A 22,935-nucleotide genomic window follows, 5' to 3' on the forward strand; every position below is an offset into this window, starting at 1 on the left:
CACTCCAGAGCAGTTTTCATGTGCCCAGAAGCCTCACTTGTGTGTGATACACACATGTGCATTTAATTGCATTTAATTTTGTGTGAATATGCAAATCATGTGCTTGTCCAAGAAGCTGAGCAAATTCTTCTATTTCACACAGACAAGTTGTGTAATGGAAACAAAAATCTGCATATGGTAATTACACTGGTTTAGATCCCTGGTGGATGGACCTCATGCCTAAAAAAGGAAGAGCAAAGGAAAGACATTTGAAAGTTTTGCTAGACCATAGTCTTGGATAGGGAAAATACAGGAAGCCAAATAACAATGACAAACTGTCCATGTCTAAATGGTCCAGTGGGAATTCAGACACATGGACTGAAGAATTTTTCTTATGGAAAAAAAAGAAGGACAATGTTGGTTTATATCTGAAAGGTGATTACAAAACCAGGGATGTTGATGGGACCTTTACTGTAGATGTACTGTGGCCACATTTCCTGGAATAGGGAGGAACATGAATAATTAGGTTTAACAGCCATTAGGTTCAATATTCTGGATTAGCTGAATATTATTAGAACCAGAATTGGAGGCAAGATAATAAAGATGTTCCTTTGTGGAAGTGTCCAACAGACTATGTTTATGGGGGTGAATAAAAATAAATAAAAGTAGCAGCGATGGTAAAATTTCCTAATGCTCTTTCACCTCATCTGAATCCATACTTGTCAGGGAAGGCTTAAAAAGGAAACCCTCTGGAAAAGTTTGAGAGCTGCTACTTTAATCTTCATCTTCTGAGAAGTTTCAAATATCAAGAGCAGAGAGAGAGAGGCTGAGTCTCTAATTAGTGAGAGAGGCAGGTAGGACATTAATTGATTTGCTATGCTACTTCTTTGACCTGAGCTGTGTTTGAGAACAATAGAGGAGCTGTAATGTTCCTCCACAACAGAGCAGAGCTTTTATGTGATAGCAGCTTAGAGACCTTTGATCACAAACTGGGGCTGTAAATCTGTAATTTTTATAATAGTAATTTTTGCTACATGTATTTTATTTTTAGTCTTTTTTTTTTTCCTTGGGAACTAGTTTCCCTTACTTTGGGCTACTTTCTCATTTTACACAGTGTTTAAAAATCCTGGAATCCATGTCACTTTTCTAATAATGGCATAGTACAAACTTAGCAACGTTTGTGAGGAAGTGGGATAGTCTGGGTTTGTGTATGATCAGGTCATTATAAAGGTTAAAAAAAAAACAAGAAAAGAGGAGAAAGAAGGTGCAGAAAGACAGAGGAAGGATTACTTTTTATTTCTCCTGGATTGTCATCTAGGGCCTAACCTACTGTGTAACTGTGTCTGTCATGGCTCCACAGTCCCAAATTTCACAGTGAAACTTGATCCTGTCACTGCACAGTCCTTTGAAAGTTGCCTTGTAAAGGTACTTATTATTATTACTGCAGAGTTTCATTCATGTTTTAGAAAGAAAAAGATATTTATTTTCAAGATAAACTTAAAAATAATGCTATGAAAGCAGTGTACCTATTAGCACAATTTGGTATCAAAGCTGTTGGTTTACAAAAATGTGTGGGCTTAGGCCTAATTTAATCAGTTTATTGGGAAAGAGAATGAATAACAAAAAGAATGTCTCAGTTCCTATATAGTTCCAGAGCAGAACAATTAACTAAGAATTTAGTGAAAATGTACAGCACAAATTCACAAACATCAGAGGTCTCAAAAAAGAAAGAGCCAAGAGCTTTTATTTGCAAATTAAGGGTCCTTAACACTGAAGATAACTCCTGGTGATCATTTTAAACCTTTTTTTTTCAGAGAAGGAGGCTTTCCCGAATGTCAGCAGCCAGTTTAAAAGGGATCAGGCAATCAGCCAGAGTTCCAGATAAAAAATGTAGATTTCTGTTTGTCAGGGTTCCCTGCGTAGCCAAAAAAGAAAGACAGGGATGATCCATCACACTACAGAGAGATGGCTGAGATGTTTGAGAGATTGTGCCCTGGTGGGATAAAATGTCCTTTGCAAGTGCTGGTCCAACATCACAATCCAATGGCAACAGAAGGATCTTGAATCTTGGATCTCAGCTAGACTGTGGATGGAAAACAACATAATTGCATGGTAAAATAATTCAAGTAAACACTGTTATCTGGGCAAGTCACTTTGGAGGGGATTTCACCTGAAACAAAGCAAACCATTTTTTATTTGGTAGAAGAATGCCCAGATAGGGAAATGGGCTTGTTTATTTGTAATGGTTTAACTCAACATCTGTGTAATGAATAATATTTTAGCTGTGGGACAAGTCCATATATCAAAGCAAAGTGTTGCCTTTCCTGAAAAGAGCATTTCTTGGCTCTGGCCAGATGGCTCTGTGTCCTTAAGAGTCTCCAGACTGTCTGTTTTGTAAGGGGTGACGGCTTTGAACACATTACTTGTTTGTCCCTCTTTACCTTGAACCATGCTTGTGCTTGTCATTCTACAAGATTGTCAATTGCAGTTCAGGGTATTATGTACAAAATTAGGGAATTCTTTACTCGATTTTGGTACATGAGGGTCCAAGTGAAAGAATGAACTTTACATTTTCAGGAGAACACAACTGTCTATTTGTTTATAAAGTGACATTCTCTTTCATGGCCCTTTGGGTAGTAGAATAGAAAATAATACTTGTGGGTGGGAAGAATATCCAGTCTTGCTCTGGAAAAAAACCCTTCAGCCAAAGTAAGTATTTGAGTGTTTTGTAAGATAATGTCCAGCATGATGTAATACCAGGCACCTGGTGCAGACTCATCACTGTTGGGTTCAGCTTTTCATCATGACTAACAAAAATTAGGCAACATATTCCAAAATGAAAACAAAACAAAACAACAACCAAAAAAGAAAAGAACTGTTGGCCAGATGGTTTTTGAGAACTGACTAAAGTGGGAGGTGAAGTAAGCACTTGACAGGAATGCATGGGGAAAGGATTAATCATCACTTCATGTTCTACGTCCAAAACAATTGTGTCTTTGTTATCTGTGATGCCTGACTTTGGGTAAGACAACAGGCATTCCTTTTCTGGGACACTCAACTGTCCCTCTGAAGGAAAAATGGGATTGGGCAGATGCAAACAGCCTGCATAAGTCAGATATCCACAACACAAAATTAATTACAGTTATTTACACAATTTCATCACAAACTACCAGCATAGTATGCCAAAGTTAACAGATGAGCTGTCTGAGACACAGAATAATGCATATTTAAATAGATAAAAATATTTTCATCTCAAATTAAAGGCCACCCTGACTATTTGTGTTTATTTGCCACAAGATTCATGGAACATCCTGGGAAGATGCAGGAGATGTGTAAATTGTATCAAGGTTGAGTTGCAGGGGCAGCAGGCAGCACCTTCAGGCAGCACCTGCTTGTTGTGAGCTTTTTATCTGTGTGCATGACAGGGCCTGGGAGTGGTGTGAGTGTCTGAATTCATCCGTGGGTGTGCTTCCACACCCCCAGATCTAAACACCTGCAGAAAGTTGGATGAGTGGTTTACAAATTGAACATTGCACTTGTCAGAGCACTCATGGACTCCTTGAAGAACATTTGTTGTGTAGATCAGAGAGCAAACACTGGACAGAAGAACAAACACGGAGATAGAGGATAGGAAATCATAACTATACCCCCATTAGCCTTTCCATTCATATAAACATAACATATGTAGAATATGTTGAATTTTTAATTTTAGTGACAATGCTAAGTATGATCCACCAAACTATTCCAGCATTTTTAAATTTTACAATCAAATTCCAAAAGCATTGATCAAAGTTCCACTACAAAGCTAATAACTGTTTGTGTATAACCTGATACAGGCCATAGGTTTCTATGATAAGAATAATTTTGTTAAATAATGTTCTTTTGGGACAGTTTCTTCTAAGGGCCTGGCAGCTGGTTGTTTTTGTGCACAAAGTGAATACTTAATTCATATGTGCAGGTGGCTAGAAGTGGTCCTGATACACAAACAAACACACTCTGTTTGTCTGTGTATATGCATATATAAGTACAACATTTGACACAAATATAAATTTCTGAATTTTTATGTCCCTGATTAATATTATCTTGTAATATTCTGCGACTATTTGATATATTAAAGCTTGTGGTATTTAGACTGTAACACCATTACAAAAGCAAACTTCTTTTGATTTTTTTTTCATTACTCTCAGGGCTATCAGCCCTCGTTTCACATCCTGTTTTGTGAAAAGAGAGGCCAGTTTCAACAGGTTTGGATTTCACTTTTGGGAGAAAGAAGAATTAGGAGTTCAGAGACGGCTCAGATAAGCCTGACCTTAACTGACACAGTGTATGGTTAGTTTGTGCTCAGTCAAGGAGAAAAAGGGAGAAGCAACATTGCCAAAAACTTAAAAATCAGGAAGATTTCAGTTTAGATTTTCTACAGATGACTAAAAAGGCATACAAATTTTTATAGTTAAGCATATTTTATCTCAGTGACCTCACATCAGGATACCCTGGGCAATCCCTTTTTGCCGTGAGCGCAGTCCCTGCTGTGGGGGACACTTCATGTGTGGGTTTTGATTCTGACCCTTCCAGCTCCTCTCATTTTTGTGGCAGTCACATGGTTACATGGATGGCTCAGCCTTGGCTTAAAAACAACTTGGGTTTCCCTGTTCCATCTTTCTGGATTAAATGGTGTTTGCAATTGCTAAGCATTTTTTTTCTGCTGTATTTTTTTTCTGCAGCTCAAATAGCTTTGATAGTAAGAAGCTTCCAAATATCTCCAGGTATAAGCTGCTTACAGGTGAGTTTTGCAGTGGCATCAGTTGTCTTTGTTCATCCAGGCTGGTGCTGTGCCTCCAAAACTGGGATAAAGGCACAAGGAATATGACAGCTGCTAGTTTCAGAAAAACTCCCCCAAAGAAAACATTCTTTCATGATATCTGGTAATTAAAAATTAATGTCTTAAGGTTTATTTCCATTGTAATTCTCTCCTGAGGTTCAAAAATGTTTTATTTCTTAGTAACATAGTTCTTGGTGGTGTTGTCATCGATGAAATATTTGGTTCTTTGGTACGTAGCTTTACTATTGGTCCTAATTATGTCATGGAGCATTAGGTGCTCATGGAAGGAACAGATAAACACTGCAGGCAGCAGCAGCAGCAGCACATGCTCCAGTGCTATCCAGCCAACATTCCTCAACTCTGACCCGAGGACCACCTCTGGAGATAAGAGTCCCTTCTTATCAGTGAGTCCTCGCTTGCTCTGCCAAGACTGTCAGCAGAAAAAGGACAGTCAGAGCCAGCAGTGCAGTTGTACAGCAGGGGCTTGTTCACCAGAAACTGCTCTGTGATCACTAAAGTGATTTCACATCCACCACCACAAGATTTATATTGTAACATATTCACGTTCCCATTTCACCCAGAGCTTGAACCCTGGAGATCTGGCAAAGGGCCAGGGCTGTAACTCATTTGTTTCCTCCAGACCTGGCACTTCTGGAAGTGTTTCTATCTGAAATGGATCAGGAGTCACAGGCACGCTGGCTGTGCTCTGCAAACCAGGAGATGTTGTTACCTCTTCAAAGGTGAAACCTTAGAAGAGTTGAATATTGTGTAAAAATCAAATATTTTAATCACTCTCTCTACTCTCACCTACTCTTGATGTAAGCAGTCATGTTACAACATTTAAATTTCATCCTGTGACTATTTGCCTAAATCAAAAATTTTAGTTTTCCTTCACAGATAGCTGATATGGCAATTGCTGATTTTCAGTTCTCCAAAGTCATTGCCTTATAATCAGAGGGGTGGCTGACAGACCAGTTGTCTTAAAAGTTTTGGTCCTTTGCAGACTTGCCTGTCTGCTGTTCAGTAGCAACATGAAAGAGCAACATGGGTTTCTCAGAGTGCCAGATCATCCTGAATAACTCTGCGTTCAGTTTTCCATAGTGTGCATGAAAAGATTAGAAATTAGCTCATAATTTCTCAGTCATGACCTTCCAGTCATATAATTTTCCTAGGATGACTTTAAAACATTTAATAATTTTGTTTCGTGTATCTGTCTGAGTATAAAACTGTGCTCATGCATCATTTCACATTGCTCAGTTGAGGAGGGTCCTTGTTTTGGCAGAGCTGGGTGCTGACGTCTTTATGGATGGAAAATGTTGGTTTTATATTATATCAGTAACTCTAGAAAATGTGATACTGGGATTTGGGGATCTCATCTCCTGGAAAATGATGGGTGAGGCCCAGCTCTATTATTGCTAAGCTTTGAGAGACAGGCTGACACCAGGGGCATGTGTAAGAGCTCTTTAGTTGTTTGCTTGAAACTGGAAGTCTGAAAAACATTTTTAGCCTGGCTCCAGCATATGTATTTATAGAATACCCAGATTCTCTTTATATTTTAAAGTAAGAGTTTAAAAAGCCTGAAACTTGAAATGTCATTCTCTTGGAATAGGACATTATGGAATATTTATTCTTCCTGTTATCCAATATTTATTGTCTTGCAGCCTGCATCTACAGTCTCACAGCACAGAGAAAAGAAATCCTGATTAAATCTGACAATTTCACCTTTGCTATGAGAACAGCATGGGCTATTTTCTGTTTCTCCAGAAGCCTGTTGGAATTTACCTTGGAAATTTTGTGAGTGCTTCAGGTTTATTCTTCTCTCTATGTGACCTGTCTGTATATTACAGAGAATGTTCATCCTCATTTACTTGGCAATGATCTTTGCCCTTCTTCTCTTCTGCATGAATTAATGTACAATAACTGAAGATTAGATGATCAAAACAGCAGCCACCTTTCCACCCTCTGCGGGCCAAAGTCATGTGGGATCCATTTTTAGGATGCTCCTACAAGGCAGAGCAGGTCTGTAGCCTCACTGTGCTGTGGAACAGGGAATTCCACAAAGCTTGAAGTCAGGCAGCTTTGCAGGATTCTTCTTAATGCTCCATGACACTTTGGATCCAAAAGCAGTAAATCCCACGTTTCCCCCTCCTGGGCATTACAAATGATGTCTTAATCTACCAGCATAAAAATCTACCTTCCATAAAAATAATTTTTATCTCTTTGTTTATAATATATTAAAAATTTTATAACAGAACAATACAAAAGCAAGTCCCTCAAGCTTTCAATTTAATTTTTTAAAATAAAATGAGCTGTCCCAAGTCTGTCTACAGCAGGCACTGTCAAGACAATTCCATCTTGAATACTCTCTGTTTTAAAAATATTCTGCCCAGAATATATATTTTAAAATTTTGATTAGTCTTTTTTAAGTGATAGGCATCTGTTGTTGAATATGTTGAGATGAGCAGGGAAAGTTTTTCCTACTAATTACAGCATTAACACTTATGTCACATTCCAAATTTATTCCTAAATTTGGGAGGTAGGTAAAGAAAGAGAGAAATTCTCCTTCTGCAGAGGGAAGGGCAGAGGTGGAATAACAAGGTAGACGCAGGTTCTGGAGTCAGCAGTTCACAGTTCCAAGTTCTGTGCTCAGATCACTACATACATTACACTGGTTCATTCAGGGCCTCCAGAAATCTAATCACTTTCGGATTTCCAGTGTCCAAGTTCACAGTAACATTAATTACCCAGCAGAAGTCTGGCTATTTCAAGACAATTAAGAGATATGAAGAGAATTGGTGGAAAAGTGAATCAGGGGTCATAGTGTAGTTCAGTATACAGCCAAGCAGTGCTCAATCTGACAAATGAAAACAAAATACAAAGCTTGAGAGGAGCCAAACAAGACCTTAATAAACAATTAGAGTTTGTGTGTTTCAGGGAGCTGGGTTTTCTTGGCGGCAGCGAGCAGCAGCGGTTTCTGAACAAACAAGATTGAGTTGGTGGCTGATGGAGCAGTGTGGGGAGCCTGTTTGTCCTGCTGCACCGACCGCTTCCGAGCCTCCGTGCCAGCTGAACCTCCTCCAGCTACTGGAGGTGGACAGGAATGTGCTGCACTCAGGATGAGATCGTTCTGTGCTCCAAAGGCATCTCAGGCAGGCATGAGTGTGGGGGACACTGCTGGGGACATCTGCCTTGAGCTAATGAGGAGCTGATGAGTTGTACCTGTGCTTTGGAGCTCCTGCACCCAGCCGTGGCCAGGGGGTTCCTAGGAGTGCAGCAGCTAAGAGCAAACAAACCAACAAACCCCCAGGCCTGCAGGTGAGTTTTATAGGTGCCTGCAGGGCAAGCGCAGCAGTTCATTCCTGTCCTGAGTGTGATATAGGGAATAAATGCATTTATACAAGAGGCCAACACTGGGAAACACCTCCATAATCAGCTGCCAGTTCATGCTCACAGAAGGGCTTTGCCACAGCAAGGTGGCAAGAGCAAAATGGAAACCTGAGGAGCAGGAAGCAGGCAGGTTGCCTCTCTCTTCATTGTGTCTGGTGGTGGGGAGCCCAGACTCTGGATTATTGTCCCTTCCCATTCCCTGTGGGATCTTCCTCCCTACCCACTGCAGCACAGGCAGGGCTGGGGGTGAGCAGCCAGAGGGACTCTGGAGCAATGGGCCATGAGGGGAGCAGGGTTCACCCTCCTCTCATTCCCCCAGTGGCCTTAAAACAAAGCATCCCCCTCTTTCTGCACCTCTCCCCTCTGTGCAGCTCCTCCTGTCCCTCAGCTTCCAGGGGAAGGAAAAAACAGGTACAAAATTAACACTTTTTCCTTTTCTACAGCTCTCTTGCACCAGCCTTTTCTCCCCTTTGGCCTCAAGGGGACTGTTCCAGCCCTGACTGCCATCACCCCTTTAACTCCTGGCACCTGGTACCCTGCTCACATTAAAAGGTTTGTAGCTTTAAGAGAGTGTTTGCTGTAATTAGGGGGGAATGTAAAAAACCTGGTGCCAATGAGCTTGATTGGTGCCAAAGCCTGATTGGTTGGAGAGGTAGAGATGTTGCTTCCTGCCCCTCACCTGGGGTAGAAGGCAACTGGGCTTTGTTGGAGACAGGGTGTGGAGGTGATCTGAGGTGTGTGAGTACAACCCCACTGAGGGCTGGAGGGAAGAGTGGATTTTGGGGTGGTCTTATACTGCTGCTGACTTCAGCTGGCTCTGATATACTGGGGAGAGTTAATGCTGAAATCTTGGAGTTACAGAGGAGAGCTGGTGGCTCTGTGAGGAGAACCTCAATTTGGGAAAGAGAGAACACTCTCTGGATCTGGGATAATTTGAGATTTCTAGGAGGAGCTTGCCAGCTGAACTAGGGAGTCTTGGTTCCTGCTGGTATGGCTCAGCCTTCCTGAGAAGACACTTCAATGTGTGTTTAATTAGGAAGAAAATGGGCAGAACAAGTGGAAAATAACAGTATATCTCAAAGAAAATTCCAGTGGGCAAGAGCTGTTAGTTGGCTTCAGATAGAAAGGCTGGGCTGTTCTAAGTGATCAGCTTTTTGGAGGTGAGGGAGAGGGGTACAAGTGTACACTTCAGGGTGTGAGGAATTAAAGGGCAGCACAGCTGCTAAAAAATTGGAGTTGATGTATTTGCCTCTCTAAATGCAGCGTGTTTGCCAGAACTCTGCAGTTGGATTAAACTCAAAGCATATGTTCTCTGACTTCAGAGCTATCCCACACTGGGATGTATCCATCACTCCTGCTCTCTCCTCAGCAGAACAGCTGAAGTTCTGGAAATGAGCAGAGTTGTCCATCTGAACTCCAGCAATCTTTGCACTTCCAGTTCATGCCTTAAACTTCCCTTTCTCCTCTGTCCACTTCTTTCCCCATACAGGTGCTTGCTAATTTTTTTTTGCTTTCTGGTGTCTTGATTTCTAATGTCTCTTCCTTAATTTTTGCCCCTGTTACAGAGATGTGGCTCTGCTATTTGTTCAGTGATATTCCAGGTAAAGTAGGTTTATGTTCTTGCTTCCTTCTCATTTTGGAGAGGCTCGTTAGAAGCACCTCAAAATAACCCAAACTTTCTGTTTTCACATGAACAAAAATCAACTGCAATAGGCTTCTGGTTTCCTGAGATTACTCCTGTTTATTGTTATCAATACTTATTGGGTGCTTCCTTGCTATTTCAGTCTTGTTTCAATTGTATATAATTTATATCAGCGTCTTGTCTTTTTATTGCAATTATTGAAAAGTAGGACAATTGAATTTTGGCTTGTCTTTAAGACTTACAGTGAATCCTAAGCTTCTGATAACAAAATCATTCAGCAGAGTGAAATTCATCTTTCTGTATAAAGTATTTTCTATAGTCATTGAGAATCCGTAAAAAAGATGAATATTTTCCAGTGAAATGTGAAACATACTGATGACCTCAGATTGTCTACTTATCTTTGTAACTGGCATGAAATCCAGCATGGCTGGGAGTCCAAATCCTGTCATTTTGGCTTTGTGTGTGTTCTGCTGATCACCTGCCTAATGAAATAAACAGGCAAGATGAGCTTTTTGTCATCTGCAACATCTGTTCATGAAACCTCTCTCTGGGAAAGTGGGTTGGAAACATTTAGGTGAGGATTTTTATTCTAGTATAGACTTGCTGTTTTGTAGAAACATAAGAATGTTATTGATAGAATAAAAGACTCTGCACTTTCCTCTGGCAAGCCATGGTAGTTGCACTAAGTCAATTAAAGAGAAGAAGCTCTTTACTTGCAACAGTTTTGCCACTCTTATTTTAAAGGTAAGAGTTTAATTCTGCTACTCAGTGGAACTGTAGCTTATGAATTCTGGACAGAGCTGTAAAATCTAGGTTTGCTGCAATTACAGGAATATACTGATGTCAATACAGAGCTTCTTGTGCCAATGGCAAGCTGCCAGGAACATTGATTTTTCTTCTCTGTCTTGCGTTGATTTAATTTTCCCAGACCATCTTGTCTCATCTGCACTTCTTTTCCAGAGCTTTTGTACCCAAGCTGACTCTTGTGCTCAGCAGAGCTCTCTGCCCTTCTGGTTTTGGGTGAGGCCCCACTCACAGGGTCTCACTCCCACTCCAGGGTTGCCATTGTTTTAGCTGCCAGCTTCAATTCAGGAGATGAATTCTTTCTGTAGCCATCCAAAAGAAATGGAAGGATGTTGCAGCATGACTGGGAGCTGTTTCCATGTTCTGGCCATGAGATAGTGGCTGCTAGGATTGGCTGTGTGTGGCTTCAGTTGTATGTGAAAATTTGTATTTGTGACCTTCCTTTTCAAGATATTCAGCACTTCTGATCCAGGAGAGGTTTCAGATCCACAGAAGGAAGGAGATGCGGAATTAAGAATTAGTTTAGATTGATGGAGAAAAATAATAACAAAAACTATTATTAAAGGTTAGCAAGTACAACCATTTAGGATGCTGAGTTCCCTGGGGACTGATGGCAGTACAGGGTGTGAGCCCCTGGGATCTGCCCACAGGAGGAGCAGAGGAACCAGAGGGCAGAAAAAAACTGGGAGAAACTGTCATGAGCATGGATAATGGCAATAGGACTCCACAAGGTGCAGAGAAGAAAGCAAACTGGAAATTGTGCATGGTTAATCTCCTTGCTGTTTTCTCATTGTACTGTGGAGACTTGAGTTTATAATCTGAATTGTGCCAAAGGAATATCTGGTTTATATTATCAATCTTGTCTCCATATGGAAACAAGTCAGATCAAATGTCAAGACTTCTTATTCTTTTAAGTGCCATTGTGTTTTACTGCATCTTTTGATATCTCTCATAATGATTTTCTTTTTATTCATCATAAATGATTAATTCACTAGGCAGTCAGCCTCCCTTGAGTATTGCATGGCTCTAAATTGCTTATTTTGCCTAGAAAATATTTGTTACTGGATCAGAAAAGCTTGACTGACTACTAAGGAGGGAATTCTCCCTAATAAATATTTCTTCTGAGTGAGCATGCCTGTACATTGGAAAAAAGAGAATATTTCTGAGAAGTGTTCAGTGTTTTACTTACTGTACAAGTTGGAGTTCTAAAAGGCACTTTGCCACTCCTGCCTTGTGAAGATGTTCCGAAAGACAGAAGACATTTTTAATCTCAAAAATATGACTTTTGATTGGGAAGGAGATTTTATAATGCACAATATTAGCAAAAAAAAAAAAACCCTCAGATCAATAATTCACACCTCTAACGCAGATACAATATTAATGTTAAACTGATGTACTGGTGCATTTTTCTGGTCTCTAATTTCTGAAACTGCCCAGAGAGAGGGACAGACTTTCTGATTTTTGTCAATATAATTATACATCACTCAAAGGATTTGCTCCTCTTTTCACCAGTCAGGAGAGAAGTAGTAGACTCCTAATATGCAACCAATAAATTCCACTTCCTGCCTTCAGATCTCTCAGTCGGAGCGATGAAGGAAGATAAAGGAAAAAAGCACTCAGACAAAGGAGTGAAAGCCATTTTGGTCTTTTTGGAGAAAATGAGAGTGGAGCTGCTCTGGCTGGACTGTAATAAGAGTTGTTTCAAAGAGGAGGGGTGGCAGGAGGTGGGTTATTCCCTCTGCCAGATTTTGATTTAAACCTGAGCACAATGCTCAGGCACCTGTTGAGAGCTGAAAGCTTTTCTGGAGATTGTGGTGCTAATTGTCCCTCGAAGCTGGGGGATTATGTGTAACCCGAGCCCCCAGCACTGCACTTCTCAGGGCAGCCCTGACAAGCACTTGAAGGGGAAAGTTCCTCTGTTTTCTGCTCTTAATGCCACCAAATGGGGATTTGGGAAGTTTGTCTTTAATCTCATCTTGCGGTGATGCCCTCTGCAGAAAGAGAACTACAATCTGCAAGTAAAGGCACTGTAAATAAAAGTATTTTAACTTCACAAGAATATTATGTCACATACGCAGCTGAATCAAATCTCCCATTCTCTGTGCAATAGGCCAGTGTGTTGGGGTTTTTTTTTTCCCCCTCCCATTCTGTATTTTAAAAATACCTTTCATTGTATAAACACACTTAATCTAAATGGATCCCCTGCCTGGAATTGCTCAGCTAACAGGACAAACGAGAGTTCATTTTATTACTGCTTAAGTCTTCATTTGCTTCACTGAGCCATCCTGAGATCAGGGTATTTGAATATGAGGAGAATTCATGCAGTTTTTTCTTGTCCCAAGGAAGCAGAGTGACTTGGGTGGTATCAGCCTTCCCTCAGTCATCTGAGGGCAGGCACTAGAAAGCATCCCTAGAGGAATTGTAACTGGGGCCATGCAGAAGGAAAAGCTGTCAGTCATGAAATTAGACTTAAAAATTTGCTCTCCTTCACTTATAATCCAAAATAACTTTGGAAGCTTTTTAAGGTTTGCATTAAAATGTGGTTATGGATGACAGTTCAGCACAAATTTGGGGTTCTTAATTTACTATGGCTTAGACTCTAACAAAAAAATAACTAAGAAGTGACTTATTTTAATGTTTCTTACATTATAAGCACTGCAACCTGCTCTTGGAGAACATTAGGTATGAGTTACTTTGCAAGCAAATCAAACCAGCTGCATTCATTGTCTGCCCTACTTTGTTCTAAAGTTATCCATCTGTAGTTAAAAAAATCATTGTGGAAGCAGTAAGAAAAGGAACCAAAGAATAGTGTTTCTTCTGCAGGTGTGTCTTTAAGAGATGCTGTGTACCTTTTGAGCATATAAATGTCTATGTGTAGTATGACAATTTTGGTGACAGAATTTGGAAGACATTCTAGCACTGGATTATTACATTAGAAAACTGTATTGAATTCTCTTGCCTTCCCCCTTGATAATACTGGATTCTTGTTTGAAAGCTGCTTTCTTTTCCGTACCAGACAAAATGCTTCATATTTAGGACTAGCTTAGCTTCTGCCAACGAAAGGCATCTGAATTCCAGTAGTATTTCTAGTAATTTGTTTAATAACAAGAGCTACAGAAGAGGAATAAAGAGCATTCCTTTGCACCAAAGAAATGTCATTGGCTTGCATAGACAGTTTTTAATTTATCCACCTGCCTTTATTTAATTTATCCCCTTTTTTCAGAAGGGAAATGATCCCAATGGTTACAGCACAAGCTATAATAGAATATTGTCCTATTTAGGTTCAAACCCAGCAATGAAGATGCAATTTCTGCAGTGAGGAGCTGGGTGTTGACTTGATAACCCTGGCAGAGAAAGGAGTAACACCTGAGACTAATGAGCACTGGGTGAAAGCTCCTGTGTACTTCAGCTGTGGCTTCCACCAAGGTAAAATGCAAAACTTTGATCAGAACTGCTAAAAGAAAGAGCTTATCTTGAATATTTCACTGAAAGAACCATAATTTCTACAGCTGAGTGATTTTTGTTGTTTATTTACACTATTTGGAGGAGTGGAACGCATTACTTGCACTTGTCACCTTTAAAAAGCTTTCTTGAAAACGAAAAAATATTCTAGTTTGCCTGGTTTATCTTATTATTCATGTTTAGTATTTCCAGTGGGTTATCTACAGCTCTCTAGCAGGCAGACATAATTTCATAAAATTGAGTGTTACTCAGTGGAATAGGGATAAATCTAAAGCAAACAATTCAGTATGGTAAATGCAGCTATTTGTGTTATTTTAGCTCAGTGTGGTTGTAGATATAAATCTCCTAAAAAGAACCAGGAGAAAAGGTACATTTACACACAACATTTTTAGAAGGCATAGTCCCTTGCTTGTGTTAAAAGCTGCTCATCTGTAGGAAATACTTGGAACATTGAGGTTTTTGAACTATTGACTAATTAAAGAAAAATAAAATGTGTGGTGAAAGGAAATCTTCTCGGTGAAGAAATGTGAAAGTAACATTTCTGGCAGGCTACTTCAGGTGATGTCATTCTCCCAAATGTGCCAAAGTCTGGTATTTTACAGCAAGAACTGATTTCTCCAGGCAGGCAGAGAGTCCAGGGCAGTTGGTGCTGCTCTCAACTTCAGCCAGCCAAGCTCTGTGCATTTTTGGAGCTGTTTGATGCAATAAACCATGCACACTTTACACATGGCACTGAGGCTTCATTTTAATGTGTAAACACACTCACATGGAGCTGTGCATGCTTGAAATCCTTTCACACTTCATTGTGTGGGTTTGTCTCCTGGCTGAGGAGCTGCTCAGTGCCAGTGTTGGGTATTCCTGCCTTCTGTGTTAATTGTTAAATTGATTGGGTTCTGTGTAAATTATCCAAGAGGGAGCACAAATCCAGTCATCTCTGGGGGCCTTAAAGGATTGTCCCACTAAGGGCCAATAAATGTAGATCACTTGTGTGAAAACACAGTCAATATTTGAATTTGTTATAATATTACTTCTATTCCATCAGTTTGAACCACTGGGCCCAGTAGTGTGGAATAAATACTTTAAAATAAAAATTGTAAAGAATACAGCTGGCAGCAGAGAATACTCAGGGCCTGATTCTGGAGGAATTTTGTGGACTGTTAATGGAGTAAGGTGTTTCTTGTCCCAATGTAGACTGGCCTTGTGGTTATTGCATCTGTAAGGAAAACTGCTGCATTCCTTGTTTTATTTCTGGTGACAAATACCATAGCAACAGTCTGAGTAAAATTTTTGTTACTAGGTGTATATTGAAATAATGTTATATCAATCAGAATATCAGTGTTCTATGAACAGGTTTATTCCTTATGATATTAGGAATATAATCAATATTATAAATCAATTATTTATATCACAAAGTACCAAATCCATATTTTCATGCTAGCAAACATAATAAAGGAATAATGATACTCCTCTATTCTGTTTGCTGGCATGAAAACATTGATTTGGTACTTTGTGATTCAAGGACTTTCTACATCCATTGAGGAAAATCCGTTTGAAGGTCTGGAAAGAAAATCCATCAAAGCCTCTCAAGCTTTATCAACTCTTATTGACACTAAAAAAATTAATATATTTGATCTAAGCTTGATGGGCACCTTTTGTTATGAGACTGTAATTTTATAATGTTGAGTATTCTTAAGGTAAGTGTATTTCAAACCAGCATTTTGGAAGATTTCTGCCTGTAGATAGGTTATAGTATCTCTTTGGCTGTGGGATCCCAAAAGAACAGCACCTCTTACAGGCCTGCCTGCATGATGGTGGAACGTGCATCAGGACCTCAGCTGGTGTCCCAAACAAAGATTGCAGGTAGGTTACAGCAGAGGAAGCGTGTGGCAGCATTGGAAAAATGGAGGTAAGACAAAAATTTGAACAGTTCTTCTCATTCTCCACATGAGCTCTGGATGAAGAATGTTTAAAGCTGTCTGAGAACCAAAGTTTAAAAAATGTCTAGCCACATAAAAATGATTTGGCAGTAGTGAATGTTTCAGAATTCATAAAATGCAGTGCAAAATTTTATCTGATTCTAATTCAAAGTAGTTATCAATACTCTTCATTGGTACCATGAGCCATTTAACATTCAATATACTTGCCAGATACTGAAGTGTAATTTCATTTTTAAAAAGTCACTACCAGCAGGCTCAGGTTCCACTGTCACTGTAGGACTCCTTGGCTGTCATAACCAAAGCTGAAATTTGGAGCTTTGTGCCTGGTGTTGACCAAATAATTTCACTTAAAAGTAGGTAATTTTAGCAAGTCTTCATTAACAAAATGCAAAAGCGTTTTTGTTATGACTACTAGACCTTCCTAGTAAGAAGAAATAATCAATGAATATTTGAAATATAATAGGCTTAGTATCTAATTGGAAAATGTAAATAACTATAATGGAGATTTCTGTAATCAATATTTTTATTGTGTTTATGGTCTTGGACACGTCCAGCTGTGTTTGGATGTTTAAATGTGTCACTGAAACCTGCTGTGCCTCTGCAAAAGCTCTTGGGAGCAGCTGCTGCCTGGGCTGGGCTTGCTGGGGTGCAGGAGGATTCTCCCCCCTCTTCCTGAGCCAGGATTTTATTAGGCTGGCTTGTAAATCAAAGGGATAGGTGCCTGCTGAGTTGGGATTTTTGGTTATTGCTGCACTGAACTAGGACTTTGGTGATTTAAAGATTCAGGAGCTTGGCTGTATTGAGTTGTTTGTGAGTGAGCAGCAGCTGGGGGAGGTTCAGCACCATTTGCTGGCAATACCTATGGACTGACAAATCCAACAGCCACATCCACACACAGCAGTGTCCTACAACCACCTCACGGATGTGTAGGTTACACTGAAAATGAGGGAGGAGAGGCACCTTCATCTAGGCAAAACCTGCTTTGTCATGTTGTATAACCCATGTCCTCCCTTTCCATTGTAGGACTTAATTCCTCAGGATTTGGGCTTTCTGGGAGTTTTGTTTTAATTTTACAATGTAAAGAATTACAGGGGCAGAGACTGTGTCTTATTTATTGCTTTTATGAGTCATTTAGTTCATTTTTGGATGCTTGACAGATAATAATGTGTTTGATTGCATCATGTGGTACACCAGGTCTGGAGGAAAACAGACTTTCAACTCTGTAATGAAGTCTTAAGTTTGATTTACTGTTTACTCATTCAACAGCAGATGCAGGCCAGAATTCAGCTCATTTAAATTCTATGGAGTGGCTCAGCCAAAGGCAATATAAAATCAGGTATCATCAGTGTACATCTGATAGTTCACACTGTGTAATGCTGTCTAGATTTTCATCATTAATGTTCCTGGACTAAACATGGAACACTGGATAGCAGAAAACTTGGATGGATTTCAGCTGGAAAATATTCCCAGGATCTAAGAGTTCTATAGAATAACATGTTAATGGTTGTCACTTTGCAGTAGTCCTTATGCACTCCATATTTCCCAATTATGGAGCCCTACTCTAATTAATCTCTCAATAAAACAAAACAAACTTTTCCCCCTTTTTTTTTCTCCCACCCCACTTGTGTGGTCTTTGGAAAGCCAGAGTTGTGGTAACATCAACAAATTAATTCTTAACAGAATAATTGAGCTGACAGCTAAGAGATGCTCACTTTCTCAAGCACTTAAAAAATAATACTTTTGTTAGAATTTTGTTCTCCATTATTGATTTTTAATTTGAGTGAAGCTGAGTCTGGTGCAGAGGGTTGTGGAGGGCTGGGATGCTTTGGGCCAGGCCTGTGGACAGGGTGTTCAGCTGAGCAGCTGAGGGAGGAGCTCTGGATTCCTTTTCCTCCTCAGGACATGGCAGTGGTCGGTAGCTGAGGACAAACCTCCTTCTGGGGGACATGCTCAGCCAAGGGAATTTGATCAAATTGTGCAATGTGAGCAAAAATCCCAACCTGCCATGGCTGGGGAGTGCCGGAAAGGCAGGGCAGCACTGCCTGTGGTGAAACTCTTGTGGCAGAGGGGTGAATTAACAACTTTGGCTGCAGTGGGGCTGCCTTGGGATCTGAGCTTCCAGTCTGCCTGAGGTTTCTCAGGGAGCTCAGCCATGGCAAAGGGCTAGGAAAGAAACAGGACTGAAATGTGATGGAACATTAATTGAGCCTTCTTGGAAATGGAGGGGTTTCCAAAGGGAGGAGGCCAAAGTGGTCAAGTTCAAATAATGCAAAACTGACCTGATATATTTCATTTAGATTTATAATATGTCTCAGTTGAATGGCTGGGCAGAATCACACAAGTTAACTTGGACTTCCAGAGCAAGATCAGGAAAGGGAGACCAAAGGTGCTCCCAGGAGACCATTGAATTAATTAGTGAATCTTAATCTCTTATTGGAGAAATTAAAATAAATTGTCTTTAATGAGGAGAATGAAAGTTGGGAACTATTTTTGTGCAATTTTATCTTTTAACACTTGATCCTAACCCAGCCTATGACGCATGAGAAGATAAATTCCAGATCTGAGTTGTCAAATTGGCATTAGATACAGGCACTAACTGAAGACTTCTGCCCATCCAAAACCTGAACTGTTTTTAAAAAATGGATTTCTGGAATTTTAAAAAAATCTCTGTAGCTGTGAAAATGAATGAATGAATTGGTATTTTATTATGACTAATACCTTTATTGAAGTGCCAGACACATTCAGGCATTAAAGGCTTTAATAATGTGGCTCAGATCAAGAGGTGATTTATTTTTTTGGGTGGCATTTTTTGTTGATAAATTGCTGTGTTTTGAAGGACACGAGGCCTAATGTCACCATAACCTGCTTCTGAGAAGATAAAGGGAATATCTGACACTTATTTTGAAATCTGAAATCACAGCTGTGGAAGTTCAGATATTTTCCATTCAAACTGCAATAACTCAAATTTCCAAATTTCAGCTCAGTTCTTGGATTAATAGTGGATAAAAATATTCTGGTTGAGTTATCAGCTGGTTTGTTCCAGAGACTTTATATTTAGGTTTATTAGACACAATCCCAAGCTTTCAGAAGGAATTCTTCATTATTTTAAGTGCTACTGCTATTATCCAAAATGTTACATATATGAGGAAAAATGCTTTATTGGGTTATCTAGAAAGATTCAGATAATTCTCTTATTCATTATAGTTCTTTGTATTGTATGTCAGAATTCCCTAGACACTCTTGGAAACTCATCCACACCTCTGTGTACACACAACCTGCTCTTGACTTTGCCTTTTGAGCTGTGTATGTGTTTGCTGCTGTTAAAAGAACAAATCCTGTGGACCAGAGGTCCTCGTGAGCTGCCAGATAATGTTCCCACATGTAAAGGTGTTTGTAAAGGGGCAATGTGAGCTGAAGCGCTGTCAGACCAGAGCTTTCTAAAATGTCTGTTGTAACCTCTAAAATGTTGAATCAAGGGCCAGGTCGCTTCTCTGAGCATTTTGAACTGGTAGTTTCTAAGAAACAAACCCAGAAAGAGCAGGCAAATTTGTGTTTTCACTGAAGCCTGTGAGAGCTTTGCAGTGTTTTAAGCAGGGCTGGTGTTTGCTTCTTGTTTAATGGCTGTATCTCGATTTGTAGTTGTTGCCAGGGCTGGGTCTCATGCACTCTGACCACATCTGCTCAAAGCTAGAGGACTTGCTGGCAAAGGAGCAGGAATTCTTTCAACAGTTCTTTGAGTAAGGATCAGCTACTTTTAATTTACCATGGGATGAAAACATTTACATCATGTTCCCACAGCACAGGTGATGCACCCTAAAGGTTTATAACCCAGTTTACCCTGTGCTGATTTGTTAATGTATCTCTGTTTTCTGGTAGCTGCTTTATTGTGTGAATCAACTGTAATTACCGTGAACAACATGTTTATGTCATGTAAAGGAAACAAAACCTATTTTAAAGACATTTTACAATTTCATTAGCTTAAATATCTTTATGGTGAAGCACACCCTTCAGTAACTTCCTCTGAAAGCTTAGCAAACAGCATTTCTAATTAAACACGTTGTGCTTGCCCTGTGTTCCTTTTGTATTACACAAAATACAAAAGGTTCTGCTCTGGTTGGAGCAGAAAATGGTCAAGGAAGCCAGGAGTGCCTAATAACTGGTGTGATAGAAAAGCAAATTGGTAGCTCAGTACCTTTTAAAACAGCTGTAAAGTTTTTACTTGGTAGCAGAAGTCAATTGATTTTTTCCTTTCTTCCTTACTTTGCTTTTGGGCTGTAGTTGGAGGATATATTTTTTTTCCTGCCACAGCTGCCTGCAAAAGTGCCAGGTTTGGCAGCTCCCACCTGTGTAAGCACTTGAGGTAGAGTGGTGTGAATTAGCCAAAAACTGCTCGGCTCAAACTGTTGTGCACCGAGGTGGCTGAGGAGGGAGCTGCTACCAGGAAGGGTTTCCTGCCTTGTAAACTAAAATAATTTTTTATAAATATGGGTCTCTGGTTTTTGGTTGTGTATATTCAGGGCTCTTTATGTGAGATTTTTGTTTCATTGTCCAGTTAGGAAATCATCTGGACTCTCTGGCCTCTGCCCTTGGAGGCTTTATTGGTTTACATATTTGTGTATTGTACCAACATCAGTAGCAACTGGGAACATGAAATAAAAGCTGAACTTTCAAGAAGGGGATTGGCCATTTTTCACTACAAGTTTTATTAAAGAAAAAATAATAATTCTCTTGACTTTTGCCTTGTAAAAATTTGAGAACCCAAGTGTTCCCATGCCCACTTTCATTAGACCACTGAAATCACCTTCCACTGCCCAACCTGCTCAATCCACAGAGAGCACACTTTGATTTCCATGTTTTCTGTGAGTGATAGGAACAGTGAGCTTGTTGCAAATGCACAGCTTAAGCATCTTGATTCTGTAGCTGGTTTCAGGTTATATTAAATATTTATTCCTTGGGGTTTGTTGCCACAGAAGTAGAACAGTTCTCTTTCTGCTTTGCAGTCCTGTGTGTCCACCTTGGGCTTTCCTCTTCCTGCAGAGGGAGTTTCTAGAGGCATTGAGCCTACAAGATATGAAAACCAGTGAAGTCCACCCTATTAGCAAGGACTGCTTGGTGTATTCACACTATAAAGGGAGGGAAATTTCAGGTTCCTTATTGTTATGTTTGAAGGTGACTCTAGTGATGGATGTACAGAGATTAAAAAACCAAGAGATTGAGGACCAAGAGATTGAGGACCTAGAACACAGCTGGAATGGTTGCCATGTTTATCCAGAAGCTGACAAATCTTAACTAGAAGCTATTCTCAAAGTACAGCTGAGACAAAGAACGTGATGTGTGTTTGGAAATGCGCTCTCTGGGTGAGTGAGTAAATTCATGGAATGAGGAATTTTGAATCTGTGTGCATTTTTTTAAATTTGTAGTTGTGTGGATGAGCTCCTTTGTACCAAGTCCTCCTCTGGCAAGGAAAAGAGGTGGTTTTCTTGGTTCTTGCCCCTCTGGAGGACATGGGGAGGGGTGGAGTTGAAGCACGTGGTTGTTGTTACTATATTTGAGCACCACCTTGGCCTAGGAGTGAGAATTGCCCTTGTGGAGAAAGGCTGCTTTGGCAAAAGGGCATTTCCTGGGATTAACAGCAATTCCTGCTGCTACTGTTATCTGGTGCTTGTGTTTTTGCTGGCAAGTGATGGTCCTGCTTTGGTTAATTACAGTCAGACCCATTTAATGCTGTGATGTGGTGAAGCCATTGGTTTATGGCCCACAATTGTCAAACAGAACAATTCATTAAGCTCCTGAATCTGTTGAGTGCTCCTTATTCCCTTTTAACTCAGTCTAGTGTAGTGTTCCTTTATTGCTATCTTAAAGATATCATAGCTGCCCAAAGCTGTTCATGTTTCTGTAATCCTTCTGTGTTACTGAAGACCTTGTTTTTCACTGCCAGCTTGGCTGGGAGTTTTGTGATTCCACTGAGAAATTTTACTTGCAAAAACCTGTCTCAGCAATAAAAGGTTTTAGAGGGATAGGGCATAGCTCAGGAGTCCTTCCTTCCTTTAGACTCTAACTAATGAATCTGGGATCCAGTGTGAATACATGATGTTATCTTAGACTAAGGAGTTGGATGTGTTTTTCCCTTTTTGTCCTGTGGGTGATGATCCTTGTTTTATGTGGCTGGAGTTTGTACAGTGAACTGTCATGGGTAGCTGAATATTTTGTGTTAATAAGTTGAAGCATGTTTCCAGCTTGGGTCGTTAGTCAGTAGAGCTGGGATAGTCACTTGAGGGGGGAGCATCTTCTGTCTTTACAGTGGTTATGCTTAATTGAGTTCAAAAGTTACAAACCCAGTCTAGCAGTCTGCACCATTATTATGGGACAAAAAGAAGGTACTTACTATGCTAAAGAAAAAGAATCCAAAACAACCAAACCACATCTACTTATTGTAAACAAACTCTGTGCAAATTTGTATCCCATGCAGTATCACTGCCTTCAGCACAGATGCACAGTGTGAATCAGTGACTGCAGTGATTCATCCTGCACTTCTTTTCTTTCCTTGCTTTATTTTTTTTAGCATAAATGTGACACTTGCAGAAATCAAGGCGAAAAAACCATTTGGCTTTGGCAAGCATAGTGTGGGTAGAGAGTATAAAATTGCAAACACAGCTGTGCCAATGTGCTTTATTCCTAACTTACAACATTTCCTGCTCTTCCAGAGCTGGGGCTGGCTCAGGGATTGCCAGTCATGACACTTTTTATGTTGGTTTTGTGCTGTGCACCAATGGGGACCAGAATGAAACCGGCAGACTAATTTTAGTTCATGATCTGAGGTTTTGAATCCAGGTCTGCAGAAGTGAAAGATTAGTGTGTATTAGCTCACTGAAAATTTGAGCCTGTTCTCCAGCTGGACTGTCTTG

General features: G+C 40.1%; 1 protein-coding gene across 1 annotated transcript in view; it reads left to right on the top strand.

Moving 5' to 3' along the window:
• Positions 1-14,035: 14,035 nt before the first annotated feature.
• ZDHHC15 (zinc finger DHHC-type palmitoyltransferase 15) overlaps positions 14,036-22,935 on the top strand; it is a 118,402-nt gene continuing 109,502 nt past the window's right edge. The window contains exon 1 of the mRNA XM_064427200.1: positions 14,036-14,057. The gene's annotated coding sequence lies outside the window, so the exon portion shown is untranslated. The remainder of the gene's footprint in view (positions 14,058-22,935) is intronic.

The sequence above is a fragment of the Passer domesticus genome, chromosome 7, assembly GCF_036417665.1.
Source record: "Passer domesticus isolate bPasDom1 chromosome 7, bPasDom1.hap1, whole genome shotgun sequence".
In the NCBI taxonomy this organism is placed as follows: Eukaryota; Metazoa; Chordata; class Aves; order Passeriformes; family Passeridae; genus Passer; species Passer domesticus.